The sequence below is a fragment of the Tachypleus tridentatus genome, chromosome 7 (genome assembly GCF_004210375.1).
Source record: "Tachypleus tridentatus isolate NWPU-2018 chromosome 7, ASM421037v1, whole genome shotgun sequence".
In the NCBI taxonomy this organism is placed as follows: domain Eukaryota; kingdom Metazoa; phylum Arthropoda; class Merostomata; order Xiphosura; family Limulidae; genus Tachypleus; species Tachypleus tridentatus.
This window is the reverse complement of record NC_134831.1, coordinates 12,763,924-12,778,024: the sequence shown is the minus strand read 5'-3', so window position 1 is coordinate 12,778,024 and position 14,101 is coordinate 12,763,924. Positions and strand designations below refer to the sequence as shown.

Below are 14,101 nucleotides of genomic sequence, written 5' to 3'. Positions count from 1 at the left end.
CAATTTCACCGATATGGAGTTCAGGATCAGGGTGAATACCCTGTTGGTGGTAAAAGTGCATAAAAACGGTTTTAGAGAGAGAGAAGTTAAAGCTGTTTGCTGTGGTCCACTTCAGTAAATTATTGAGAGCAGTCTTTAACTGCCATTCAGTATACCTCATGTTCAACGACTCAAATGAGATGTGAAAGTCGTCAACATGGAGCCCACTTGCAACAGTAAGAGGGAGTTGCTCAGTGACTGCATTAATCTTTATACTGAAAAGTGTGACACTCAAAGCCCAGCCCTGAGGGCTGTAAAAAAACGGGAAAGTGTCGAATCTACAAGAATTTGGAATCGCCTGTTCATTAAAAAAGTTTTAATAAAAATGGGCAAATTGCCACGTAACCAATATATATTGAGGTATTGCAAAATGCCATACCTCCATGTTGTATCATAAGCCTTCTCAATGTCAAAGATTATTGATACAAGACGTTATCGTTTGAGAAAGGCTTCTATGATTGACGTTTTAAGTTGAATCAGGTGGTGCATGGTGGAAAGCTGTTGTTGTAACCCACACTGGGTGGGCGAGAGGAGGTTGTTTGATTCGAGGAACCAAACAAGATGAGCATTAACCATCCTCTCTAAGTTTTTACAGAGACATCTCGTCAAAGCAATTGGACTGCAGTTTGAAGGAATCTTGGGATCCTTCCAAGGCTTAAGAGAAAGGTAGGACAATAGCCTGGTGCCAAGCATCAGGAAAAACATTCTCCTGGCAGATCTGGTTAAAACAATCAGAAGAAGAGAAGCAGGAAATAGATGGCACAGCATTTCATAACGTACATCATCAGGTCCAACCGATGTACTGCCAGACCGATGCCAGTGTAAAGGAATGATTATAGTCATAGACAATAAGTTCGAAAGGAAAAAGTGATTGCTCTGCCCAAGTCTTGATGGCTAAGAAGGTTAAGGAAGAAGCAGAAGTCTAGATACCCGGTAAAAGCTTTCACCTTGTGTATCGGCGATGTTCCAGTTATCAGCTACTTTCTGGATATCTCAGAGCAACATCGAGAGGGGTACAGAATTATATTGCCCACTGACCTTTCGACTCTTGTCCCATATGACTTTGGAACTTGTGGTAGGAGATATGCTGGTTGTGAACTAAATCGAAGATTCTTTCTGGCTTTGACGTCTTACCCACTGATGCATGTGTACAGACCTGCAGGAAAGCAATGAGGTGCGAGAGTGTGGGATACCTACGAAAAGCACCCCACACCCGTTTTTGAGCCTTCTGTACCATGTGGCAGGCAGAATTCCACCACAAATGAGGATATCGTGAAAAATGTGTCGAGGTTTTAGGAATATATTGAGCAGCTGCCTGTATAATACAGTCAGTTACTGTTGCCACACAGTTGTCCATTCATGGTTTACAAACAATGGCAGGATCAAGTTCTACAAGAGCAGTAAAAGAGGGCCAGTTTGCTTGATCCAGCTTCCACCTGGGTACACGGGTCGGGTGGCATTTATTACAGCTAGTATCTCTCAGAATTACAGAAAAATAATCACTACCACATAGGTTATTGTTAACCCTCCACGAAAAGTGGAAGAATAGTGAAGGGGAGCAAACTGAGAGATCAATAGCAGTAAAGGACGGACTTGGTGCATGGAAATAAGTAGAAGAATTAATATTGAAAAAAGAAAGGTTGTGATCAGAGAGCAGACACTCTACAGAGCGACCCCTCCCATGAATATCAGCACTTCCCCAAAGGAGACGATGCCCATTAAAGTCCCCCAGGATTAAAAAGGAGGACAGAAACTGTTTAATAAGAGCATCAAGGTCTGATCGATCATAGGCCTCTTCAGGCAACATGTAGAGAGAACAAACAGTGATGACACAATCCAAAGAAACATGCTGATCTACCAACAGTGGCACCCCTCTATTAATTCGTCCATTACACAGCCTGTCATTCCTGTACAAATAAAACCACCAAAGGAAAGACATACAGGATGGTAGGAAGCAATCAGTGTTTTGATGTCATCCAGAGTAGAATGTAAACCTCGACTGTTCCATTGTATCAAGGTGGCCATTTTTATTTATGTGTAGGTGAATTGGGTGAAGAACCCTTCTGTTTACGACCAGGTTTTTTTTCTTTACTGTTTTTATTTGAGGGAGGTCTATTGACCTCCATGATTCCTGCCCTGGGTTAACTGGGCAGGTCTTTGCTGTTGGAAGAGAATTCCAGCAACTGAGGACATGAACGAATGATCATTTTTCATCTTGAAGTGGGAGAAGATGTACCCAAGGAAATGCCCATACACAGAACCAAAGAAAGTGGATCTTGGAATTTGCTGGAATATATGTTAGGGACAGAAATGGATGTTGAAGTTGATTCACCAACTTTTTATCATGGAGGTTAAAAGACTTTATGTGGTTTGAGAATTATTCTTTTGGAGGCACAGAGAGATCCATCTGCACTCCCACAATTGCAATGGAACAAAGTACAGCAGCATACGTTCGAGATGAAGTGGTAGACAGCAACTTTCGAGCCCCAGGGTAAGTAATGTTTTTTCTTCCAATCATTTAGGGTAAAAACGAAAGCAATGAGGGCCCATTTCATCTATTGGCATTGTGGTCCTTTCCACCACAATGAGCACACGTCAAGAAACTACGACATGATGTCTTCAAGTGACCAAACCCCTAACACTAGAAAAATCTGAGAGGGTTTGGAATGTATGGTTGTACCCTACAATTAAAATAGCCTGCCTTGATAGTGGCAGGTGGATGTGGTAATGTAAATGTCAGAATGAGGATATTGGTCAGCATTGTAATTCCATCTTTGCGAGTATGCTTCACTGCAGAAACTCCTTGGGTGGAGAAACCAGCAAAATTCTTTAACTCGGGGATGTTCTTCAAATCCCTCTCAACAATAACTCCTCGTGATGAATTTAAAGTAGCATGAGGTGTATCTCAACAGGTATATCCCCAATCGCCCTTGAATACAAGAGGAGTTTAGTGTGTTAAGATGTGGATGTTTCCACCAATGTCACCAGAGCAAAGCTCCTTCACTGACTTTGGAGAGCCAGCAAGTCCCTATAGTCCCTTATGAATGAAAGAAAGAGACATCTACCCTAAAGGTTTGTCTGTAGGAAATAGTAGTATAAAAAAATGAGGTACAACAAGTGTTACAGATGTTGAAGATTGCTGCTCAGAATCTTCAAGACGTGGTCATTTACCTATGGACTGTTTTTTCAGTATTTTATTTAAATTTCTATTTGGAGGATCCACAATAAAAAAAGGAATATTTTGATGCCCACTAACCCTGCCCACCATGGACCCCTATGAGAGGATGCACTACAATGCCAAACAAGAACACTGCAGCAATGCCAGGGTTTCGTGAGCATTATATCCAAACATCAGCATCAGATACGATGTCCACAACAGTTGTTGAGAACATTCAACACTGGTACTTGGTTACCTCTAGCCCAAGTGAACCAGCCGATTGACCCAAGGGGAGCACCCCCAAGGTTGCCCATTTACAGGAATTCAAGGCCAAAGTAGTGTGTTAGGGTTGGCCCCTTAACCATCAGGATCCTCTCCTCCCTTTTACAGGTCACCATGCACAGAAAACACATGGGTGGATGTTTAGATCTCAGAAAAGGTAAACTGAAGGAACAGAACCTTCCCTGGAAGGTCCCCTCACCACGTACAGGAACCCACACCAAGGAGGCCAAGATTCGATCCAAGTATTCTTGATAAATTGTTTCTTTGTTGTATTTAAGCAATACGATGAATATCAGTTCCTGATCTTAGAAGAGATAGGCTAGAGAGAAGCTATTTAAAACTACCAACTCTTTGGTTGCTACTGTTGAACAGAATAATGGGATTTCACAGTCACTCTTCTAATGTACCCATAAGAATGCAACCCTCAGAACTTCAGTCCAGCACACTAACCACTGGACCACACTCAACCCCACTCACTTCTTGACAGAGAAGTTGGTAGACTATCCATTTAACTAGTGTCTCCTGCCATTCAGGCTTTAGTCAACTTATGCAGTTTCCCACAGTGTGGGATGTGCCCAAAATAGGAGCACCAATGGTTTTCTGAGGGTGGGGCACAAGCAATTAGGGTAGAGTCAAAAGTACAAAACTGAATGTTTTAATATATTTTTCATTAATGAAAATTTCAAGTAATTACTACAAGACATACAGCATTTTAGTATGCATCTGGGTATTAAATTTTTTTCACTTAACTCGCTCATTTAAAAAAAAAGAAAGAGGGGTAGTCAGAAACCATATTTATTTCAATAGTGTGTGGATGACAAAAGTGTGGGAAACAGTGAAATAATGTATTTAGGTGCTATCAAGAGGGAGATTCAGGTTTTATTTTTAGTATGTAGATACAAAATGCTTTATTCAATATTAGTTTTCTCATATTAGGTTCATATCCCATTAGTTTAGTACTTTTACAGTATATCATTTGATCTTCTTCACAGGAGTGATAAATCGACATTGAAATTTTGCTCCTGAATTTTAACTTTTGTTGGCCTTTTTTATTATCTCCACTGTTGTTTTGTTTTTTTGAATTTTGTGCAAAGCTATGCAATGGCTATCTACACTAGCCATCCCTAATTTAGCAGTGTGAGGCAAGAGGGAAGGCAGTTAGTCATCACCACCCACTGCCAACTCTTAGGCTTATCTTTTAAAAAGAAATAGTGGGATTGACTATTGCATTATAATTACCCCATGGCTGAAAGGGCAGGTATGTTTGTTGTGACTGAAATTCAGTTCTGCAACCTTCAAATTACAAATCAAATGTCTTAACCATCTGGCCATGCTGAGCTTATTATCTCTGCCACCGAAGGTTAACGGGGGCTATTTTATCTCCCCTGTCTGTGTGTTGGTTAGCAAGATTTCTCAAAAATGGCTGAATGGATCTGGACTGATCCAGTTTATAAGTATTTAGTGTTTGGAGAGTCAAGATCACAGCAAGGTTACAAAACTCCTTAAAATCTCTATCTGTTAATATGGGGACCAAATTTTGCTCTATAACTCAGTAAAAAAAAAAAAAGATTTTGAAGAAACTTAGTATCATTTGTAGAATATTATTCCTCACTGTCCTGCTAAAAATATTCCATATCTGCTAATAACAATAAACACATTTCTGTATTTTTTGCAAGCCAAATATGATCAACACTCCATGGCAGAGGTATGCACTCTAAGTGCCTCTTTTCTTTTTTCTGGAGGGGATAGATGGGGAAAAATAGCACTTTGTTGTTTGTTTTTATTTTATAAAACAGTCCCTCAATGGTGTACTTGTGATGCTGAAGTTTATGGTTTGACTCTCCATGGTGGACAATTAAGCATTAAGTAAGTTCAATGATCCACCAGACATTTAAGTGAAAATCAGCATAGAAAGGAATATTCATACATTTACCTCTGCCAAAAATAAGAATCTTCTAAGTTATAGGTATTTGTACTTTTGCCCTAGTGGGAAAACTTCATGAACTAATACTTTTTAATTGCACCATTAATTAAAATAAAGTGTAAATAAATTAAGAGGAAAACCAATTACTAGTGACACCTATACAAATTTATGCCATATTAATTCTCTAATAAGACTTGTAATTAAAGGAGTCCTATTTGCAAAGATATTCAACTGAGTAACATATTTACCGATTTTTTCTGTTTGTTAGAGCTATAGTTCATCTGCTTTTTTTTCATTTAGTTTTCAGCATTTTTCACTGTTTGTTGTTGTTTTTCAATAAAACTTTCTTTGAGATAAGCTTCAAAAAAACAAGTGTAAACCTAGTTAACAAGTTGAGCATAAGAACTTTTTAACACCCTATTCTCCAACACCTGACACCTGTATAACACTAAGTGACCTCAAAACAGTACATAAAACTACAAGAGAGCTTCTCAGGACATTTGTCATAAAACCTCAACTGTACATTATTTTCATCATTCTTACACCCACTATTTTAAAGCTATTTTACCACAATCTCAAATCAACCTCAATTAAATGATCATTCCTCAGTTACATCAGGGAAACTGAGAATAAACTATAAACTTTTAGATGCATATTCTAGATACTATCTGGATTTAAGTGCAATGTTATGTAATAGGCTTTATGCCCTGAATCCACCAAAGGAATTGAAACCCAATTTTCAGCTCATAAAGTTCTTGTGTTTGGTACTGAGCCTCTGGGGACAGTATTTTATAAATGAGACATTTACACAATTTAACAGAAGTATTCAGGCATTTGGTTTTTTATCATAGAGCAGAGAAACCATGATGCCAGAAGATAATCTGTACATTACTGCCTGTGATCATTTTGTATGATATCTTAAGAATTGCATCATGCATGCTTTCATTTTATAAAAAAAATCCCCAAACATAAACAATATCTAAAAAACACCAGAATTTCTATAACTGATTCATTATGACTGACACATTAACCTTCTAAATATGAAAAACATAGGCCAATGACATTTCTACACTTTATTTGTGTCAGATGATAAAACCAATGTTTTGTTTAGCCCTTCTTTTTATGCAGTGATGCATGACTCAGAGAGATATAGCATACTGGATGCAGAAATTTTGTACCTGTGATGAAGAATAGGCCCTTACAATTCATTAAGATATACATACAACACTCTGGTTCATCACTGAGAAATATAAATACCTTTTTAACTCAAAAACAGAGATGTTAATAATATGAACAAACTTTGCAACAATTAAATCAATAGTGTCTAGGTTAGGCATGTTAATAACACTAAATATATTAAAGTTAGCCTACAAACTAATAGTACAGGGCTGCAATGGTTTTATTGTCTTGAAATTTTTACATGTTCTACAGTAATTTCTGTATGCTGTTAAACCTAAAAGTGACATCCATTTTTCACCATCATGCACAGATTTTTCACAAATCATCATATGCACATGTACATTTGCCTAAGTGAATCATTTTCACTGAAATCAGGTTACATTTTGTTATGCTTAAAATGTTGACAGCCAATGTCAATAGATTTCTCAAGACCAATAGCAACATTAGAATCTAAATTATCATTCTACAACCCAACTATAACAAACACAATAAGAAATGTCCATTGTGGTAAATAAAATAATAACTTGATCTAGGCAAGTTTTCTTTAGGATTTGTAAAATATTCTTATGTGATAGGAAAAAATAAATATTACTTTTGTAATTTGTGTAGCTGAATTGTGGAAAATGTTATCAAAACCAAAACAACTTTTTGAAGTTTACATTTGCAGGCCTTTGTAATACATTAAGCAAATTCAGACTTATATGATGTTAAATAGAAAGACTAATTTCACTAAATTCTATGCAAAACAATACAAGTAGAAAGTTCAGTCTGGTGTATATAAATGTAATAAGTAATGTTAAAACTATTAATTAACCCTTTACAATCACCACTTCAAGGTGTACACATCTTCCAACAGACTTCAAAGTAGGTCCTATATTTTTATTAATGTGGGTACATTTTGGTTCAGCATCCTACAATAATTAAATAATCATTAGGCTATTTTTCCATATGTTCCATAAATATTACCTTAAAAATAAAGTTATATTAATATAATTTTGGTGTCTCATGATGTTCAGTTCTACTCAATCTGGTGTTTTACACCTTGACAACAGTTGTGCAGTGTAGTTTCTATTGTAAAGGGATCCATGTTAAACCTGTTATGTCAAATCTGACACCAATCCCTGCTATCTTTCCACAGATCATCTTATGTAAAAGGTTTAGTTTCCCAACACCCATTTCAGTAGTTCAATTGCACAGTAATTCAGACATATATAGTGAATTGACTGGTATGTCTTCATGTGGAATAGCATAACTGTATGTGTAATTCTCCAGCTGCTTAATGTATGTGACAGTTCGACAGATATATCACAACTTGTGTGCATATGACTTGTGCTGCTTTTCAGGTAGAGATACTTCTTGATTATGTTGTGTCTGTTGCTTGAGCTCATGGATGGTTTTTTCAACTGACCTTTTGTGTGCATGGATTTTCATCTGTTATAAGATGCCACACTTTATTTCTCACAGATTGAGTATGACGTCTTACAGATTTTATTATATATGGTCCTGGTGCTCCAAGTTAATTCATATTCTTTTGTTTTTCAATGCTTTTAAATATAAATGATATCACCCCAACTTTTAAACTAAACATCTTTATGACCCGAGTATATGAACATTTTGCATTGAAAAGGGCTTTTACATATCCTTACTAAAAGTACTTCCAATACAGTTTGTTCCACCACAATGTTATATCATGTGGCTGCCACATGATCTGTGCATTCAAAATCATTTCAATACAGCACACTCACTTCTATATAGACCTTTTTAATAAATTGGTAATAGGAAAGTTAATATACAGTTGAAATTTTTTCCCCATTGAATGTAATTTTATTGTACTACATCATTTTTTTTTTTAAAATCAAGATTATTAGTTAATAATATTTGTGAATGTAATTAATTAAATGTTTAAAAGAGTAACATCCATATTTCAGAGTAATTTTATTCAAGGAAAGTTTCAAGATACGAAAAATGTTGAGTTTAAAATAATTCACTATGAATTTTTAGTTGTTAAAGATCAAATTTTATGGTAGGCTAAGATGTCACAAGAGGTCTGTATAACCAATTATGGACACAAGTTGCTTAATAACAGTCCTAAAGTCAAGTGTCATTAAATACAATAGTGCCATGTAGATGTTTTAAAAATGATACATAAAGTTATTTAAATTAAATAATTAGTACAAATACAATCATTCTATAAAGATACAGCTATTAAATTCTTAATTAATCAAGTATTAAAGTTCTTGAAATCTATGATTATGGGCAATTATATGCACAAAAACATAAAATAATATCACAACTGCTGTAAAAAATTGTAATAAAATGATGTAAATCCTACATCATTTCAAGTTACATTAATAATACACATGCAATGAATAAACATGAAGAATAGCATTTCAAAGTTTCTACAGTAATTAGTGCTACATAGTAATCAAACAACCTGGGATTTGTGCACACACTTGTAAACTGTTATAATTAAATGCAATAAAGCATTTCCCACATTCATTTTCCACCTCTTTAAATTTCATACAACATTTTCTTTAATTGGAACTCAAATTCTACTGTATTCCAGAATAAAAAAATTAATCTTAAATAGTATTCTGAACACTATTTCTTATTCATACAACACAACAGGAGGACTTCTGTACACTATTTTCAACTGATCAATAATACCCCAAATGTTTTCTAAACAGACTCCAAAAAGTTATACAGGGTGTTCAGAAAGTCACTGTGCAGTTTTGTATAGCAGCATTCATTCAGTCTATTTCAAGCCAGCAATTGATAGCAGTGTTTAGAAATAAAAAGAGAAGAATACAAGTCTGTATTGATGCCAACAGGAGTCACTTTCAACATTGTTTATAATTGTCATTCATATTTACCTCCTGTATTCTATATTGAGACATGTCTGTTAATAAATATAAGTGCACAGTAACATTCTGAACACCCTGTAGTTTCTTTTCACCACAGCCACACACTTAGCTAAATGTTTCAAGCTTTAGTCTATAATAAAAACCAAAAAGTTTTTACAATTCAATATATTTCCAAGTTTCTGTACTAATTTTTTTATTCTTTTTACCTCTAAGGAAATTATTATAGCATTAAAGACTCACACTGTTATACTTCTCATGTAATCAAATCTTGGTACAACTCATTAAGTCTCAATACCTAACACTAACCACAGCTTCCATTTCAAATGCTTAGTTATGCCGCATAATTAAAAACATAACATCGTCAATTCTTCTTTCATCATTGTCTTCACTAAAGAACTGTTAGCTCCAACACTGATATTAAGTGCTAACATTTTAACCATTTTAAAGTAACTATCATTTTTGTTTTTGAAAATATCTTTTAACCTATAATTTGCTTTTCATTCTTGAAAAACACTAAAAATATTGTATTCATTCTCACAGTTTTAACTTAGCTGATAGCATTATTCCTTATATAAATCATGATCATATGCTCTGAAACTTCATTATAACATGTTATGACCCATAATCAACTACTATATGTAATTATATGCAAGTTTTATTGACAACTGATCTCTGTTGTTGGTAATAGATCATAATCTTTAATTCAATTTGGATACATACAAAAAAATTACTAAAAGCAGAGAATTCACATAAATAAACACCAGTTTTAAAAATAAATAAGAAATATTAAAAAAAACTGTTACATTTCATAATGAAGATGGATCTCATAATTATTTCATTTAATCTGATAAAGTGTATGTATGGATGAAGTTCTCAATTATTTCCCTATTACATGTTTCCCCTTGGGCAGAGAAATAGGTCAGTAACTAATAGGCTACTTCACATGTACTTAAGACCAAACTTAAGTTGCAATGGAGGGTCAAAGTGACTTAAAAAATAAAAAGTGAATTTGAGAGATAATTGAAATAGTTTTCTCATATTTATAATGATATATATATTTATATATAATAAATTTACTTGACTGAATGGAGAGAAGACTTTTGCACATTTACAGTTTCCCAAAATAAATTATCAGATGAAGTTACTAAGCAGACAATTACCATCTTACCACCAGAAAACACAAAACTGGATTGACTAGATGTGTATGGTGTAATATTTGCTGAAATTATTTCAACACCTTACATTACCATGAACAACTGAATAATAGACAATATTGTACTGATCCTTTATTTTTCTCACTCTTATATTTTTAATGTAAGAAAGAATACAGCACCCTAAAATAACCAATTAAAGTAAGCTTATAATTTAAATTGTTTATGTTTAACTGTATATACATAAAACACATGTTAAACTTCAAACAGTACCAAAACTTATAATGATGTAATACATTATTAATTATGTCAACAGTTTCTTAAAGAAAACAATTTAAGAGTACCATTACAGAAAATAAGCAACAGTGATGGAGTGAAAGCATAAATACAGCTCTCAATACAGGAGTTATAAAATTAGATTTGCAAAACACAGTTTATGCTAATTGAATGTTTCATTAATTACTTTGGAAACACTATTACTGCACAAACTCCAACTCTAGTTCAACTATTACTAGTGCAATGGTGCCTTATGTCCCATTAGTTTTTTTTAATATTTTTTTTAAATTAAACATTAATCAATGCAGTAAAATAATGCCTGAATAACAAGGCTCAAATTATGAGTACAAGGATAACTAGTACCTGCTGAGATGTTAACGTGACGAACTTTCAATCCAGGCCAGGCTAGTACAAGTGACACGACTTTGAATATTATAATGTTAACTGTACACTACAGTACAATTCTAGTTTATACGAGTACGAAAGTTTATACTTTAATCCCGGAGATGACAAAAATCATTGAATGAACATTTGTTACAAATGCACTTGTAATCGGCTTTAAAACGGCACAAAAACACGCTTGCTTAAAATCTTAATCATATAAACATAAATCGCTGAACAAAATTTTACGAAATTACTGAACTAATAAATATAACAAACAAAACGTCATTCCTACTCGTGATACCACCCACTTTCATCAAAACATTTACTGTGCCATCTGGTGTTCAAAATAATGCGTAGATGTTAAAATATATTGCACTCAAAACTTATTAGTGTACAAAAATCACGGTTCTAACATTACACGTTAACCCCTATAAATTACTTTATATCATTTTATTGTTTGGAAAGCAAAAAGCAGCAACTGAACATTTTTTTTACCAATGCGCTTCTTATTCATTTTAAAATGAAACAAAAATGCTTATTTTTAAACTGATCTCTTAAATTGAAATCGCTAAACAATATTACACAAAATGACAGCAGTAAATAAAGTATAATAAACAAAACGTCATTTCCTGTAGTGATGCCACTCATTTTGTATTGAAAATGTACTCATCTGTTGTTGGAAATACAGTGTAAATAGTAAAAAGTTATTCCTCCCTCAGTGGCAAAGTGGTATGTTTACGGACTTCCACCTATAGAAATCGAGTTTCGATATTTTTGTTGGCCAGAGCACCGATAGCCCTTTGTGTATTTTGTGTCTAATAACAAAACAGCAGCTAAAAAGTAAATAAAACATTTTGCACGGAAACTCATTAGATTAACCAAAATCACGGTTCTAACATCTCACTTTAAACTCTATAATGTTCTTTCTATCAGTTCATTGTCTATAGGACAATTAGGTATCAATAAATGAAAATAATCTTTCGCAAGAATGATACTCTGCTGGCTAGAAACAACTTTTTTATATTTTCAATGTTTCACTCAGCCTCATATTTATGATCTACCCTCGAGTTTACTAGAGAATCAGATGTCAAATTATTTTAGAGCTTTCTAGGAGTTCTAGATCTATCTTATTAAACTTTTCGGTCATAACGCCATCATTACAATCCGTAACTACCTTAACAAAGAAATTACAAGATTAAAAGCATATTTTATAAAAATATAGTTTTAGAACTCGTTCAAATGATATATCGGGAAACGAATAACTACAATTAATCACTAGTTACCCAGGCAAATTGTTTACTGAAATGACAACTTCCAATTAATTTTTTTTTTTTTTTTTACTTCTGAAGTAAGGTCACCAAATTAAGGTTGATAAAGCGAAACGTGTGTCTTCACTACACCTAAAACTTTACACAACTCATAAAACAGGCTGCTAAAGTTAGCACTCCGATTCATGTGGATCTCTTTCAGCACAAAAGATCAGCTGTTCAACTATACCAAAGTATTGGCTAATAGATAAGTTTTGGTCCATTTTATGAAGTAGTTAATTGTAATGAGTATATAATGATAGCCTCGTTAATGTTTATGTAAGTGGGCCAACACTATTTAGGGCTATCCTCTGTAGAAGATATCCAACAATTTTCTACTGGGGTTTAACCTGTCTTGTTTGGTTCTTCTTTGGTTAACATACGTTGTATAGTGTTTATTTTAGTGCTAAATATCTCATTTCGAATGCAGCAAGTAGAACTGCCATAGAACGTTAATAAAAGGAGTGGTAACACCTAGATACCCTCCAGCCGGTGCATTATAAAAAGTTTGGAGTCTTAGTTGTCACATGATGTCCAGCATCAGAACATTTAATAAAAAGACACGGTCTTACCATTAGATCCCTGGTGGAATAGCAGTAAGATTATGGACTTGCAACACTAAAATCCAGGGTTGAATTCCCCGCTGAGGAAACAGCAGATAGTCAACTGTGACTTTGCTCTAAAAACACTCATTATGTGGCAAGACAATCTGTCTGCAGTTTCATTTTATAGATCCAGATGATGCGCTATGAAAAAGTAATATTTTTGCAATTTTGTAATCCAACGTTTTATCACCCCTTCTAGATGTTTAAAGTTCATCAACCATTTCATTAAAGTATTGTCCACTCGTACAGTGAACTTTCTGCCATACACTATCGATAGTGTTTTTACAAAAACTATAAACTGCAATATATTCTTTATTTGATCTACAGCAACTGCATTTAGGAGACATGTGTGTGTCTAATTCACACGATTACATATTCTACTACATCCTACTTCTGTGAAAATACTGCTCCAATTCCCTATTGCCGACGTTGGTGACCAAGAGGAACTTGTTGTTTTGTCATGGATATACCAGTATTGGATCCTCTATTAAGGCAAACTTTAAAATAATAATGCTTGTTCAGATACCTTGTTTCATACCAAGTGTGTCTTAATTTTAGAAAGAGAACAGACAATTATGCTACTGTATTTGAGAAGTTGGGCATAAACCATTGGTAATATGTTATAAAACCAAGAGAACTGTGGATTTCTTGCTTTGCCACAGGTTGAAGTCAGTTTCTTATTGGTGCTACTTTAAAAGATTCTGTAGATTCCTCATCTTTTCCAAAAATATGAATGAGAAATTTTAGTTCTGTTTGCAGAGTCGGAGTGATGGTATTGTAGTTGGTGAAGGTCTGGCATTCCTGTACAAATTACCTTATTTGACTCAAACTCGGCACATGTCATTTTACCTTGGTGACTCTTAGATATACGTGTTCCCTTTGCATTGAGATAAATTCTTAGAAACAACACCCAATCTTCTATTCGGAGTGCAT

At 34.3% G+C, this 14,101-nt stretch overlaps 1 protein-coding gene across 3 annotated transcripts in view; it reads right to left on the bottom strand.

Moving 5' to 3' along the window:
• Positions 1-11,592, bottom strand: part of LOC143255133 (PTB domain-containing engulfment adapter protein 1-like) — a 46,837-nt gene extending 35,245 nt beyond the window's left edge. For 2 of the 3 annotated variants that reach the window (XM_076510333.1, XM_076510331.1), the window contains exon 1: positions 11,236-11,592. The gene's annotated coding sequence lies outside the window, so the exon portion shown is untranslated. The remainder of the gene's footprint in view (positions 1-11,235) is intronic. The other variant, XM_076510332.1, reaches the window with a different exon arrangement.
• Positions 11,593-14,101: the final 2,509 nt, after the last annotated feature.